The sequence below is a fragment of the Ranitomeya variabilis genome, chromosome 1, assembly GCF_051348905.1.
Source record: "Ranitomeya variabilis isolate aRanVar5 chromosome 1, aRanVar5.hap1, whole genome shotgun sequence".
Classification (NCBI taxonomy): Eukaryota; Metazoa; Chordata; class Amphibia; order Anura; family Dendrobatidae; genus Ranitomeya; species Ranitomeya variabilis.
In genome coordinates this window covers 29,718,246-29,734,977 of record NC_135232.1, presented here as the reverse complement: position 1 = coordinate 29,734,977, position 16,732 = coordinate 29,718,246, and the positions used below count along the sequence as shown (strand labels likewise).

The 16,732-nt window shown below is 45.5% G+C and overlaps 2 long non-coding RNA genes across 2 annotated transcripts in view; one reads left to right on the top strand and one right to left on the bottom strand.

Annotated features, from left to right (window-relative positions):
* LOC143793666 (uncharacterized) overlaps window positions 1-16,732 on the top strand; it is a 65,745-nt gene that overhangs the window by 47,226 nt on the left and 1,787 nt on the right. Inside the window, exons 4-5 of the long non-coding RNA XR_013220183.1 lie at window positions 16,296-16,409; window positions 16,495-16,580. This is a non-coding gene — a long non-coding RNA (uncharacterized LOC143793666). The remainder of the gene's footprint in view (window positions 1-16,295; window positions 16,410-16,494; window positions 16,581-16,732) is intronic.
* On the bottom strand, window positions 11,627-14,426 carry LOC143793665 (uncharacterized). Its single transcript, XR_013220181.1, has 3 exons — window positions 14,091-14,426; window positions 12,986-13,041; window positions 11,627-11,905 (listed from the first exon to the last, which is right to left on the bottom strand). It is a non-coding gene; the product is annotated as an uncharacterized LOC143793665 (long non-coding RNA).

Here is a 16,732-nt window from a genome sequence, read left to right as displayed (position 1 = left end):
TTGCTGCACTGAAAGTAAAGGGGACGAATAATATTGCACGCTCCACTTTTCAGTTTTTGAGTTTCCGCAAAAATGTAAAAATAACCAATAAATTTCGTTCAACTTCACAATTGTGTTCCACTTGTTGTTGATTCTTCACCAAAAATTTACATTTGGTATATTTACGTTTGAAGCTTTTTTTGTGACATATTGTACTTCATGATAGTGGTCAAATTTCTTTGATATGACTTGCGTTTATTTGTGAAAAAAACAGAAATTTGGTGAAAATTTTGAAAATTTCGCAATTTTCAAACTTTGAATTTTCATGCCATTAAATCACAGAGATATGTCACACAAAATACTTAATAAATAACACTTCCCACATGTCTACTATACATCAGCACAATTTTGGAACAATTTTTTTTGTTAGGAGGTTATAGTTATAAGGATTAAAAGTTGGCCAGCGATATAATTTTTCCAACAAAATGTACAAAACCATTTTTTTAGGGACCACCTCACATTTGAAGTGAGTTTGAGGAGTCTATATAACAGAAGATACTCAAAAGTGACACCATTCTAAAAACTGCAACCTTAAAGGTGCTCAAAACCACATTCAAGAAGTTCATTAACCCTTCAGGTGCTTCACAGGAATTTTTGGAATGTGGAAAAGTAAATGAACATTTAACTTTTTTCAAAAAAAATTTGCTTCAGATACTTTTTTTGACAAGGGTAGCAGGAAAAATGGACCCCAAAATTTGTTGGATAATTTCTCCAGAGCATAACGATATCCGATGATGAGGGAGAAAACCACTGTTTGGGCACACGGCAGAGTTCAGAAGGGAAGGAGCGTGATTTGACGTTTTGAATGTAAAATTTCTTGGAATCATTAGCGGACGCCATGTCCCGTTGGAGAGCCCCTGATGTGCCTAAACAGTGGAAACCCCAACAAGTGACCCAATTCTGGAAACTAGACACCTCAGAAAACTGATCTAGATGTGTGGTGAGCACATTGAACCCTTAGGTGATTCACAGAAGTTTATAGCGTTGAGCCGTGAAAATGATAAAATCACATTTTCTCCTCAAAAATGTTATTTTAGCCCCAAATTTTGCATTTTCATAAGGGTAACAGGAGAAATTGCACCGGTCAGGAATATGATGTATTTGAATGTGTCTATCACGCACACTGAGCTATGCTACATCCATTAAAGCTGAGCACAGACACACGCTGCGGGCTTTCCGACCCTCCTTCCTCCCAACTCTTGCTCCCTGCTGGCAATACAGCTGTAACATGAAACTCCAGTGTGGGACTCTGTCCCCCCTCCCTCTCGAAGGCAGGAGTGAACAGGAAAACCAGTCTTTTGTCTGAAACCATGTGCTCTTTTGTTCATGTACTAACTTAATAGTAAGGCATAACTTGACCCCAATTAGTGACAGAGATATGAAAGTTATATATTTGTTATGTGCATCGTCCGGGCCATCACCCAGTGCGTTTTCCAATTTCCTGTACCCTTGGTATCCGAGAAACGAATTAGTGCTTACTCACGGTGCATAGCCAGATCATGTTTGGTCTTAACAGAATGCTGGTCGCAAAACAAGATCAATGATAATTCCGTCGTCGTTATACGAGGTTGCATCTTGGAGCTATGGTGGATATTTCTAATAGGAATTTTTTTTTACAACAAGCTGAGGTCCATTTTTTCCTGCGCCAATCCCTACATGTAATCGGGAAATATTTTTCAGGCCCAGTGCAAAGGTCAGAAGGGAAGGAGCGCCAAATTTTCCTGTTATGGTTTGCAGGTGCCATGACCCACTGGGAGAGCCCATGAAGTGCCAAAACAGCAGAACCCTCCATAAGTGACCCCATTTTACGAATTACACCTCTCTATGAATTTATCTAGGGGTGCAGTGATCATATTGACACCACAGGTGTGTCACAGAATTGTATACCATTGGTCAGAGAAGAAAAAAATAACTATATTTTTACCAACAAAATTTTGTTTTAGCCAAAGATTTTTCATTTTCACTCAAGAAGTGGTTAAAAATGGCACCAAAATTTGTCCCACAATTCCTATTGATTGTGGCAACAGCAAAAACAATTCAGTTTTGCACTGCTGCAAAAATAGTGCCCCTAGTGAAGCCTATTAGTGTCCCAACACTATAAAATCATTTTCCTGGCACCCACATGCAGGATAATGCACTTCAACCCCACACACAGTATAATGCCCCTCAAGCCCACACACAATATAATGCCCCACAACCCCACACACAGTATAATGCCCCTCAACCCCACACACAATATAATGCCCCACAACCCCACACACAGTATAATGCCCCTCAACCCCACACACAGTATAATGGCCAAACAACCTCCTCCCACACAGTATAATACCCCAACAACCTTCCTACATAGAGTATGATGTCCCTAAAACACTCCATACACAGTATTGTGCCCAAGCAACCTCCTCCCACACACTATTATGCCCCAACAATTTCCCTCCATACAGTATGATGCCCCTACAATCCCGCACACACAGTATTGTGCCCAAACAACCTCCTCCCACTCAGTATAATACCCCAACAACCTTCCTACATAGAGTATGATGTCCCTACAGCACTTCATACACATTATTGTGCCCAAGCAACCTCCTCCCACACAATATTATGCCCCAACAATCTTCCTCCATACAGTATGATGTCCCTACAATCCCGCACACAGTATTGTGCCCAAACAACCTCCTCCCATACAGTATGATGCCCCAACAGCCTCCCTCTATAAGGTATGATGTCCCTACAACCCCCCCCAACACACAGTATTGTGCCCAAACAACCTCCTCTCACACAGCATGATGTTCCAACAACCTCCCTCCATACAATATGATGTCCCCATACAGTATTAATTGCCCCACAATTTCCCCCCACGCACCTTATAATGCCCCCACAACCTCACCTCATACAGTATGATGCCCCATAACTCCACTTACAGTAGGATGGCCCCACAGTCCACCTACACAGTATTATACCCACACAATCCCCCAATAAAGTATTATGCTCCCATTGTTACCCACACAGAATGATTCCATGCCCAGTGCCCCATGTAATATGATTCTCCAACAGTGAGAATATGATGCCACCATCACACACCAACAAAGTATGATGCCCTCATATTTCTCTTCACTCAGTATGACATCCCCATATATGATAGCATAACATATAACAGTATGATTTCCTTTCTGTTCCCAACACAGTTAGATGCCCCCCACTGACCCCAACATGGTCTGATGCCCACCACAGTCTCCCATTATGATACCCCCTACCTTTCACCCACACATTTCTCATTAGACAGTATAATACTTGTACAGTGCCTTCCAAAAAATGTTTGAAGTCACCACACAAGCAACCCTCTTGCCTGTTATAACACCTGTGCCATTTCCTGTCCCTCCATTTGTGCCTCAACAGTTAGGCGGCACTGTGCCTGTGTTGCAGGTGATGCGTGACAGCTTCAATTCTGTTTTATTCCTGGGACTCTTGTGTGTCACTAGATCAGGGATCTACTGTAGTTGTGATTACCACTTCTAAGAGCCGTGGGCTCGGCTGCTGCTATTTAAACCCATAGGTCTCTGACTTCTACTACCAGTCAATGAGTTCTGATTACTTGGTTTGTAGCTCTAGCCATTGCTCTTGTGTTGTCTTCCTGATTTCTCCCATTTTCTGACCTTCGCTTGAATTTTGACCATCTATTTGTTTTCCGATGTTGTCCCTGTCGTGACCTCTACTCATTGGCTACCCTTCTTGCCCCTGGTTTACTCCTCCATAAGCAAGTCAATTCAATTCACTCCTTCCGCGGAAGCAATTTACTGGATCCTGTTGTAAGACCAGATGGAGTGGCTTGTGCCAAGTCCATCAGAAGAAGTAGCCTTTTTGGGCCTATGGCCTCTGACAGATGGTACTTGCAAGTTCTATCCAGATATAATAGTGGAGCAGAGAATTTATGGTTCCCTGCTCCACCATTATATTCAACTGTTCTGGTACACAAATACAGTTAAAGTTGGGACAAACCCCAGACCTTCCAGGACAATGGGACACCTCCCCAAGTTCAGAACTGTACTACTGGATACAAGACAGTTAGACAGTATGGAGAGTGGGGAATTGATGAGGAGAAACGTGGGTCATCTGGACATGCTCATGAGCACAGGGGAGGCAACCGCCAGAGAACTTGCCCATGAAGGGGACACAGCTGCTTGCAGTGCATGGAAATGTAGTGCCCCTGAGGGTCCAGTCGCCACAGAGGTACTGCACCTCAGCCAGAGGTGTGGTATCCCACTCTCGGGTAGGAGGGGACACTATCCGGTACCCGCATACTATCATCCAACACCACACCACTACAGGCCAGGGGATCTGGGCGGACCCTATTTAGGGAGGGCACCATCACAGGCTGGAGGGGGAACTAGGTAGAGGGTGTGGGTGGAGGAAGTAGATAAGTGAAGAGTGACAGTTGGGAGTGAATTGTTGTTATGGAAACAGGAGTGAGATGGAGTTAATTGGTGAGTGTGAGGAGAGGAGAGAGAGAGGAGGAGAGACAAGGGCTCTGGGGATGGCAGAGCTGACCCCGGAGCGAAGCGCTGAGAAGAAGGACGCCAGAGTCCTTGGCTGTGCAGGTGCTGTACGCCCCGACAGCTGAATCTGGAGGGCAAGGGAATGCAAGCTCCCTGGCCACACCGAACACCCGGAGGCACCGCAGCAGACCAAGAGCCCGGGGCTGCCAGTGAAAAGGCAGTGCCTGTGATAGGCTTGCGCTGTCTGCCAAACAGGACAAAGCCAACACGCGGGGCCGCAGCTTAGCTACAGGCAGCAGGGACACAAAAAGGGAGCGCAGCAGGAAGGCCTCCAACCCCACCTGGTAAGGTGGACCCTCTGAATTCTTCCAGGCTAGCCGGACTCTTTCTGTCATTGGTAACTGGTACCCCGGATTGCATGTTCATCTACCAAGAAGTAAAGGTAAAGAAAACTGTATTTTTCTGTGTCCCATGCTTATTCTCCACACCCCAATGTTCACCACCACCTGAACCACCTGTTTTATCTGCCCTGGAGCTCCACTCTACCCGTGGGGAACTGTACCATCTTGGCTGCGTCACCATCGGCCCCAGTGGACCTGGACCGCAGCGACGGTTATCTGTTGCCGAACACCATGGGTGGCGTCACGAATCAATCCCATATAACTTTCCCCCTTGCATTTTTATTGCACACCCAGGCCCTCGGAGTCGGGTCATGGCACCGTGACTCCGACAAAAGAACTGTCCGACCTGGTTCCGAGTACCCCATGGCCTTGGTCGGCGTCGCAGAAACACTTGCAAGCTGCAGAAAATACATTGCTCAAAACAATTGCAGAAATGTTTAAATAATACAATATATCCAATGGTCTCTGATGAAAAAAAAATAAACAAAGGACACATCTTTTAACAATACGACCTCTTTACTTTTGGAAAACTTGGAAACATAATTAGATATTTGCTAGAACTATAGTAGTTAAGTAAGTTCTATGCAACATACAACAACATATACTTCTCAAAAACATAATAGAAGCATAAATAATAACTTCTAAGAATCGTACAGGTCTCATGAGATAATGGACCCGGCCAAGGGGCGCTGGTGTCGTCCAGAAGATTTATCCGCTCATCGCTTTTTGGCCGTTGTTGAACACGAGTCCAATATATCTTCCACTTTATGGCTGACACAAAGTCATAACTTATGTGGTCGAAAGTGGCAGGACAAGGTCTAGCAATTACTACCACGGTACCTTAATAAATCATGGGACTATGGATATTACCATATACGAAGGCCATGTAGAATTCCACAGCTGAAAATAGACTTCTATATATATGGTAAGGTGGTGGGGGTATTGATCTTAGATGTAAGGGAGAGGAATACGATGAAATGGATATGAGATGATTTACATCAGCTGGGAAAACTGTAATATACAGCTTAGTCGTAAACCATCCTATGATATAACCACGTACTTAATAGTGCAAGAGCGCCCCCAACTAACACAGGAAATGCCTGATGGTAGAGGGTATGTGCAAGGGTTAATAATGATAACAACTCTACTGGCCTAGAGTGGAAAATTCATTAATGAAAATGTCTACATTCTGTAGCCTTTGCAGTGGATCTCTGACTTCCTATTCATGTTCGATTTGACCGAAGGTGGAGACAGTGGCGCCAGAGCTATTATGTTATCAGGGCCAAGCGAGGGGTATGAGAAGTTGTCCTAGTAGAGGATAACTTCTTTAACAGCTCTTATGGTCTAGTGTGCCAAATGGTTTTTGAAGAAAGCTGTTAGTCTCATCTGGTGAGGTGGATCTTCCAAGGTCCAGGTGAGCACAGAGGTTATAGTTGTCCATGCAGCAAGCAGGTGCGGCACGCAGGAAACAGGTACTGGAGACCACAGGAGGACAGGAGATAGTGAACAGGTAGCAGAGGTCCTGGAGACCACAGGTAGACAGGAGACCATGAACAAATAGCAGAGGTCCTGGAGACCACAGGTGGACAGGACACCGTGAACAGGAAGCAGAGGTCCTGGAGACTACAGGTGGACAGGAAACAGTGAAAAAGTAGCAGAGGTCCTGGTGACCACAGTCGGACAGGAGACCGTGAACAGGTAGCAGAAGTCCTGGAGACCACATGAGGACATGAGACCATGAACAGGTAGCTGAGGTCCTGGAGACCACAGGATTCTGCCCCTGAGGCCTGGTGAGCAGAAGAGGGAGGGCCCAGTCCAGGGCCTTTCTGCTCACCGGACTCCATACACCAGTAAGGGCAGTAATGCCCTGATGGCTGTCCTGAATATACATAATAAGAGGGAAAGCTATGTTATAAGGGATGGTGCTATACATAACAAAAGAGGACTCTTTATAATAAGGGACAACGCTATAGGTAACAAGACGTGATGTTATGTAATAAACAAGAGAGGACACTATATACTTAGAGACAGCACTATACATAATAAAAGAGTTTATTTTACAGATAAGAGTATTGCTCCTATTTTTGTGATCTTGTGGCTGGCAGTCGTGGCAAAGTCACTGGACAGAAAGCCTGAAAAGGCTTCTTGCTGCTACACTGTGATCCTCTGTTGCCAGCAGCGGAATTACACGAATGCTCCCTGCCTGGAAATTTACACCACCAATCTTGGTAAAAAACACTAAATTGAGGCAATCTGGCACATGAGCCCCTTCCCCTTATACCACCGAGGATGGAGCAATAAAGAAAAAATAGTAATTTGTGGGTTACACCTTTTTCTTCCACCAGTACTTTGAATTCACATGCTTAGTTAAACATTTTTGAAATCTTGGATAATCCCTTTAAAGGTTATGGACTAGTGATGAGCGAGTGTACTCGTTGCTCTGGTTTTCCTGAGCACGCTCGGGAGACCTCCGAGTATTTATGACTGCTCAGAGATTTAGTTTTCATCGCGGCAGCTGAATGATTTACAGCTACTAGCCTGCTTGATTACATGTGGGGATTCCCTAGCAACCAGGAAACCCCCACATGTACTCAGCCTGGCTAGTAGCTGTAAATCATTCAGCTGCCGCGATGAAAACTAAATCTCCGAGCAGTCATAAATACTCGGTCACCCGAGCGTGCTCAGGAAAACCAAAGCAATGAGTACACTCGCTCATCACTATTATGGACATCACTGTGCATGAAAAATCAATTAACGCATCTATGTCAGTAAGTTCCAGTACCAAAACGAAAGTTGAATTTATTGTTTTTGTGTTGATATTTGCTTTGAGCTTCCTTCTAGTGCTTTCTAAAACCTTCAGGTTTGTTTTTTCAGCCACTTCCTTCTTCAAACTCTTTGGTCTCGAGGTTTCTCCAGCACAGATCGAACTGTATGTTCATTTTCCCACCAGTGGTCAAATGGTATCAGCATTCTTATGAAGGAGCACATCACAAGCTCTGCTCTTCCTATTCCCTTCTCCACTTTCAGAAGATGTTTTCTATAACCCCACCAGCACAATGCCTGTCAGGAATAAGCCAAGTGTGTACCAAGGTTGCCAACCTGATTTTTTTTTTCATCGCTACATACAACTATTATGGACAGTCAACTTCTTTTTTTTTTTATTAACGCATAACGAACCATAATCTCAGCTCTTTCCAACTAAACGCAAACCGGATGGAATAGCATGCTGCTGCAAGATGCTGTGGTAGCCATGCTAGTTCAGTATGCCTTCAATTTTGAATAAATCCCCAACAGTGTCACCAGCAAAGCCCCCCCACACCATCACACCTCCTCCTCCATGCTTCACGGTGGGAACCAGGCATGTAGAGTCCATCCGTTCACCTTTTCTGCGTCGCACAAAGTCACAGTGGTTGGAACCAAAGATCTCAAATTTGGACTCATCAGACCAAAGCACAGATTTCCCCTGGTCTAATGTCCATTCCTTGTGTTCTTTAGCCCAAACAAGTCTCTTCTGCTTGTTGCCTGTCCTTAGCAGTGGTTTCCTAGCAGCTATTTTACCATGAAGGCCTGCTGCACAAAGTCTCCTCTTAACAGTTGTTGTAGAGATGTGTCTGCTGCTAGAACTCTGTGGCATTGACCTGGTCTCTAATCTGAGCTGCTGTTAACCTGCGATTTCTGAGGCTGGTGACTCGGATAAACTTATCCTCAGAAGCAGAGGTGACTCTTGGTCTTCCTTTCCTGGGGCAGTCCTCATGTGAGCCAGTTTCTTTGTAGTGCTTGATGGTTTTTGCCACTGCACTTGGGGACACTTTCAACGTTTTCTCAATTTTTCGGACTGACTGACCTTCATTTCTTAAAGTAATGATGGCCACTCGTTTTTCTTTACTTAGCTGCTTTTTTCTTGCCATAATACAAATTCTAACAGTCTATTTAGTAGGACTATCAGCTGTGTATCCACCAGACTTCTGCTCAACACAACTGATGGTCCCAACCCCATTTATAAGGCTACAAATCCCACTTATTAAACCTAACAGGGCACACCTGTGAAGTGAAAACCATTCCCGGTGACTACCTCTTGAAGCTCATCAAGAGAATGCCAAGAGTGTGCAAAGCAGTCATCAAAGCAAAAGGTGGCTACTTTGAAGAACCTAGAATATAAGACATAATTTCAGTTGTTTCACACTTTTTTGCTAAGTATATAATTCCACATGTGTTAATTCATCGTTTTGATGCCTTCAGTGTGAATGTACAATTTTCATAGTCATGAAAATACAGAAAAATCTTTAAATGAGAAGGTGTGTCCAAACTTTTGGTCTGTACTGTATGTCTGCAGCCCAGAATGCGGATAGAAAGACATTAATATCATTTGCTTTGACAGGTAAAACAATATTTGCCAAAAATTTGCAATAATCCAAAAATACATACAGATAAATGAGCTGGCATGGACTGTGAGACACAAATACCTGAAATCTTTGGGTAAGGTTGTATTCACACCCTGTGATTGAACTGTGACCGTGGTGCCTTCTTTTTGATGCAGTTTTCCGATCTCAGTGCAAAAAATCATTGGTTTCGGCACGACAGCGTTCAAAGTTTCACTGAAATTTATAGCAAAAACAATGCAGTTTTGCACTGCTGCAGTGCGGTAACACGTGAAAACACAGATGTGCTTCAATGGATCACAGCTCAGCATAAACTAGTCTGGTGCAGAAACAGACAGCGGGATCCCTGCCTACTCTGAAAGACAATAAAGAGGGACACATACTGCGCCATGACAATTTCTACTTTACACTAAGTCACTCCCTTAACCTTACTCAGTCCTTTATATGTGTCCACACAAAAATAGTGCCCCTAGTGAAGCCCATTAGTGTTCCAAAACTATAAAATCTTTTCCTGGCTCCCACATAAAATGTGATGCTCTCAGTTGCTCCCACAAACAGCATAATGCCCCTCAACCCCACAAACAGTATAATGCCCCTCAACCCCACACACAGTATAATGCCCCTCAACCCCACACACAGTATAATGCCCCTCAACCCCACAAACAGTATAATGCCCCTCAACCCCACAAACAGTATAATGCCCCTCAACCCCACAAACAGTATAATGCCCCTCAACCCCACAAACAGTATAATGCCCCTCAACCCCACACACAGTATAATGCCCCACAAACCCACACACAGTATAATGCCCCACAACCCCACACACAGTATAATGCCCCTCAACCCCACACACAGTATAATGCCCCTCAACCCCACACACAGTATAATGCCCCTCAACCCCACACACAGTATAATGCCCCTCAACCCCACAAACAGTATAATGCCCCTCAACCCCACACACAGTATAATGCCCCACAAACCCACACACAGTATAATGCCCCACAACCCCACACACAGTATAATGCCCCTCAACCCCACAAACAGCATAATGCCCCTCAACCCCACAAACAGTATAATGCCCCTCAACCCCACACACAGTATAATGCCCCACAAACCCACACACAGTATAATGCCCCACAACCCCACACACAGTATAATGCCCCACAACCCCACACACAGTATAATGCCCCTCAACCCCACACACAGTATAATGCCCCTCAACCCCACACACAGTATAATGCCCCTCAACCCCACAAACAGTATAATGCCCCTCAACCCCACACACAGTATAATGCCCCACAAACCCACACACAGTATAATGCCCCACAACCCCACACACAGTATAATGCCCCTCAACCCCACAAACAGCATAATGCCCCTCAACCCCACAAACAGTATAATGCCCCTCAACCCCACACACAGTATAATGCCCCACAAACCCACACACAGTATAATGCCCCACAACCCCACACACAGTATAATACCCCTCAACCCCACACACAGTATAATGCCCCTCAACCCCACAAACAGCATAATGCCCCTCAACCCCACAAACAGTATAATGCCCCTCAACCCCACAAACAGCATAATGCCCCTCAACCCCACAAACAGTATAATGCCCCTCAACCCCACACACAGTATAATGCCCCACAAACCCACACACAGTATAATGCCCCCAAACCCACACACAGTATAATGCCCCACAAACCCACACACAGTATAATGCCCCTCAACCCCACACACAGTATAATGCCCCACAACCCCACACATAGTATAATGCCCCTCAACCCCACACATAGTATAATGCCCCACAACCACACACAGTATAATGCCCCTCAACCCCACACATGGTATAATGCCCCACAACCCCACGCACAATATAATGAGCCACAACCCCATGCACAGTATAATGCCCCACAAACCCCACACAGTATAATGCCCCACACACAGTATAATGCCCCTCAACCCCACACACAGTATAATGCCCCACAACCCCTCACACAGTATAATGCCCCACAACCCCACACACAGTATAATGCCCCACAACCCCACACACAGTATAATGCCCCACAAATCACACACAGTATAATGCCCCACACACAGTATAATGTCCCTCAACTCCACACACAGAATAATGCCCCAGCAACCTCATCCCACACAGTATGATGCTACCACAACCTCCTCTCACACAGTGTGATGCCACACAACTTTCCCACAGGCACCTTATAATGCCCTCACAACCTCACCTCAAACAATATGATGCCCCATAACCCACCTTACAGTATTACGGTCCTATAGGATGCTAGCAGGTGCGTAGGATGCAGTGACACACAGGAGGCAGAACAAGGGTTAACAGGTTCTTTATATATAACAGTGATGGTATAAGCAGGGGGTAACGATTATGAATTTTCGGATGGAGGAAAGACAAACACAGAAGATAATGACAGGTTATCTTAGTCTCTGTGTGGTGGAGGAAGGTGGCTGGAAGATCCCTCGGCGGCGGCGCAAGATGTCTCTGATCCGGTCCCGCAGATGGGCGATGCACTGTCTCCTTGCGATGACGAATCCTCTGGGTTCTTCAGCACGTGATCTCCTGATCCATGCACACGGTGGGGTGGAGGTGATGGTCAGCGGCACAGTAGAAGAAGCAGAAAGTTCAGTAGGCAAGGCAGCAGTAGAAGCACACAGTCCAGCGGACACAGGAATGGGCCGGTCCTTAGCAGGCACCGCAAGGATGGGACTAAGCGGTGCCTCCGCGGTGGTAAGTGGAGCCAAGGTATGCACTCTATCCTGGTCACTACCCTGTGCGGATGTCTCTGGGCTGAGGGTAGAAGATGTCAGCAGTCTTGCTAGCCAGGAATATAGGCACAGCTAGCTGGCATGGGTCCATGAAGAGGGAGCTAACCATCTCACTGCTCACAAGCTCGTTCCCCGCCAAGTGTCCAGTCTTCCCGCTCAGACCACTATTTATGTCGGACCCGCCCCCATCAGTCAGGTGTCCAGAACTGCTCAGGTCAGAAATCTCTTCCCCCTGAAACAATGGTGACAGCCCCGACGGTTCCAGCCAAGACACGCAAGAGAGACCGTTAGCTAGGCTCTCCTCCCTACAGTCTGCCTACACAGTATTATGCCCATGAAGTACCCCCAACGAGGCATTATGCCTCTGTTGTTCCCCACACAGAATGATACCATGCCCAGGGCCCCTATGAAATATAATGCTTCAACAGAGCCAATATTATGCCACCACAGCCCTCAACAAAGTATGATGCCCTCATATTGCCCTTCACACAGTATGACAGCCGCATATACTGTATATTAGTATAACATATGACAGTATGATGTCCTTTCGGTCCCCAAAACAGTTAGGTGCCCCCTACTGGCCTAAACATGGTATGATGCCCACCACAGTCTCCTGACACATTATGATGCCACCCACATTTCATCCACACAGTTCTGTCTAAACAGCATTATACCTTCACAGTGCCTTCCCGAAAAAGTTTGAAGTATCCACACAAACAACCCAGTTGCCTGTTATAACGTGTGCAGTTTCCTGTGCCTCCGTTTGTGCTTCGGCTGTTAGGTGGTGTAGGATAGGGAGCCAGGGCAGTAGTCAAGGCCGAGAGCAATCCCTTTATCACTCTCCGGCCTTCCCCCTCCATGCAAACATGTGTACCTCTCAGTGCAGTTCCTCTGCGCCATCAGGGTCTTCCCGGCATGGGACAGTTACCTCTGTAGACGATTCCAAGAATAAAGAGTCACATTCCGGTTTTGCTTCAACTTCAACATGTTTACTCAGCAACTTGGCATCGAGGGCACACATTGTTAAAGCATGAGTCACCGGTATCTCTGACCCTTGCCTGTCGCTAAGCCTGTGTTTGGGACAGTCCGTACTATACGGTCCCACAGTGTCTTCAATGTCCAGGATTTCTGCCTTCCATGGGGGCATTCCCCACCGTTTCGCCCCGGTTCTGAGAATGGCAGCCCACGCAAAAACCTGCCACATCTTGGCGCACTTTCTCCCACTTTGCTCAGCCTTCTTCTGTTCAGCAGCTGCAGCCCCACTTATACTGCACTGCTGATCCTGTACTCTCTGTTCTTTGTTCTGGCCCCCTAGATATTACTGATGGGCTCACTCTTCCTAGAAGAATGATGCGGGGCACGTGCCCTGGGCTAGCTAGCCCTCTGTGAGCTGTACGGGTACCCTGGCCCAACTGAACTAAACAGGAAGACCTAACTGTCTTATCCTACCGTGCCCCTCCTACTCTAACTATTCCCTATGCTATACCTAATATCTATGATGCCCCTATCTATTGGCCAACTTGGGGTACTACTCCCCTAACACGATACGGACCCGGGGCACTTACTTTCCCTAACAACAGTACATGTGCAATTATGTAAACAATCAGATATATGTAGACAGAGCAATACACATAAGGTGTAGCAGTACTCATATACACAGTGGTAATACACTCTATGTGCAGCAGTACCACCGTGTATGGACACAATAATGATTTGCACTATATCAACAGGGGATTGGGGAAAAAGGAACAACATAAGTTATCACATCCCCTACAGTGGCACCATGCCTGTGTTGTGGGTGATGCATGACAGCCTCAATCCTGTTTTATTCCTGGGACTCTGGGGTGTCACTAGATCAGGGAGCTATGCAGTTAATTATCTAGTTCTGATTACCACTTCTGAGAGCCCTGGGCCGGGTTGCCTACTATTTAAACCCATTGGTCTCTGACATTTACTACCAGTCAATGAGTTCTGCTTACCTGGTTTGTAGCTCTAGTCCTTGCTCTTGTGTTGTCTTCCTAATTTCTCCCATTTTCTGACCTTTGCTTGAATTTTGACCATCTATTTGTTTTCCGATGTTGTCTCTGACGTGACCTTTACTCATTGGCTACCCTTTTTGCCTCGGTTTACTCCTCCATAAGCAATTCAATTCACTGAAACACCAGATCCCTGTGCAGGGGTTAAAAGGTGAAATAGAACAAAGTCCAGCTCAACATAGTCGACATCCTGAGGAACTCGGAGCACGGAACCGCTGTGTCAGGGCGTGTAGTAATCAGAAGAAATGGAGAATCCAGCTCAATGGCTTAAAAGGTGAAGATTGGAGTTCCTCTGGAATCTGCCCGATGGAGTGGCTTGTGCCAAGTCCATCAGAGGTAGTAACCTTTTTGGGCCTATCGTCTCTGACAGGCGTGACAGCTGTGTGTCCTGCCTTATGTCTGTACCTCTACTGCTGAGCTGGACTCTGCTGCCCAGTCACAGGATCTGAGAATGTCTTCTGACCTGAAGGTCCTTAAAAGTTCTATCTAGATATAATGCTGGAGCAGAGAATTTATGATTCCCGGCTCCACCATTATATTCAACTGTTCTGGATACACAAATACAGTTAAAGTTGGGACAAACCCCTGACCTCCCGGGACAATGGGACACCTCCCCAAGTTCGGGACTGTTCTGCTGGATACAAGACAGTGGTGAAATCCAAACAATATTTAGTATTTAGCGTTTTGGATTAAGAAGATATAACCTTTAATTACATTTTTTTAAATACTCTCAAAGCTAAACAACTAAACTAAAACTAAACAAAACAAAAATGCAAGGTGCATAGGACAAACAACACTAAAAACTTATGGAGTGCACATGACCATGTGGGGTTAGACATTGCATGAAACCAGTATTCTGTTCCTTAACTATATTACCACATAACCCACAGCCCTTTATTTTGTTGGTGTGGGATTTGTGTATCTTTTCTCTACGGATCAGACTATTTGGACAATCCCAATGCTGTGGTGGTCATGCCCGATCAGTGCATCCTCCACAGCAACTGGGAGTGGGGGAGAAAGAGTCCACCGCTGAATCTGGATTTAAGGTCGTGTTTGTGACAATATCCATGCTGGTGAGATCTTTTCAATTTGTGGAATACGCCTATCACATATGCTGAATCAATCCCCTTCAATCTTAAAGAGTAATACTGGATCCAAGACAGTTAGACGGTATGGAGAGTGGGGAATTGATGGGGGAAAGCGTGGGTCATCTGGACATGCTCATGAGCACAGGAGGAGGCAACCGCCAGAGAACTTGCCCATGAAGGGGACAGAGCTGCTTGCAGTGCATGGAAACACTTGCAAGCTGCAGAAGATAGATTGTTTAAAATAATTGCAGAAATATTTAAAAAATACAATACATCCAATGGTCTCTGCTAAAAAAAATAAAACAGAGGACACATCTTTTAACAACACGACATCTTTACTTTTGGAAAACTCAGAAACATAATTGGACATTTGCTAGAACTATAGTAGTTAAGTAAGTTCTATGCAGCATACAACAACATATACTTCTCAAAAACATAATAGAAGCGTAAATAATAACTTCTAAGAATCGTACAGGTCTCATGAGATAATGGACCCGGCCAAGGGGCGCTGGTGCCGTCCAGAAGATTTATCCGCTCATCGCTTTCTGTCCGTTGTTGATCACGAGTCCAATATATCTTCCACTTTATGGCTGACACAAAGTCATAACTTATGTGGTCGAAAGTGGCAGGACAAGGTCTAGCAATTACTATCGCGGTACCTTAATAAATCATGGGACTATGGATATTACCATATACGAAGGCCATGTAGAATTCCACAGCTGAAAATAGACTTCTATATATATGGTAAGGTGGTGGGGGTATTGATTTTATATGCAAGGGAGAGGAATACGATGAAATGGATATGAGAAGATGTACATCAGCTAGGAAAACTGTAAAATTCAGCTTAGTCGTAAACCATCCTGTGATATAACCACGTACCTAACAGCACAAGAGCGCCCCCAACTAACACAGGAAATGCCTGATGGTAGAGGGTATGTGCAAGGGTTAATAATGATAACCCTACTGGCCTAGAGTGGAAAATTCATTGATGAAAATATCTATGGTCTGTAGCCTTTGCAGTGGATCTCTCACTTCCTCTTCATGTTCGATTTGTCCCAAGGTGGAGACAGTGGCGACGGAGCTGATTGTGTGCTGGGGTCACGTGTCAAAACACTGCAAGACAGCCCCGAGGAGAGCGAGTGCCGACATCGTGGTAACGACGCCAGCACGGGAGGTGAATGTATGCTTTATTATGTTACCGGGTCCAAGCGAGGGGTATGAGAAGAAGTTGTCCTAGTAGTGCACAATTTCTTTAACAGCTCTGATGGTCTAGGGCGGCAAACGGTTTTTGAAGAAAGCTGTTAGGCTCATCTAGTGAGGTGGATCTTCCAAGCCCAAGGTCCAGGTGAGCACAGAGGTCATGGGTGTCAATGCAGCAAGCAAGTGAGGCACACAGGAAACAGGTACTGTAGACCACAGGAGGACAGGAGATCGTGAACAGGTAACAGAGGTTCTGGAGACCATAGGTGGAAAGGAGACCATGAACAGGTATCAGAG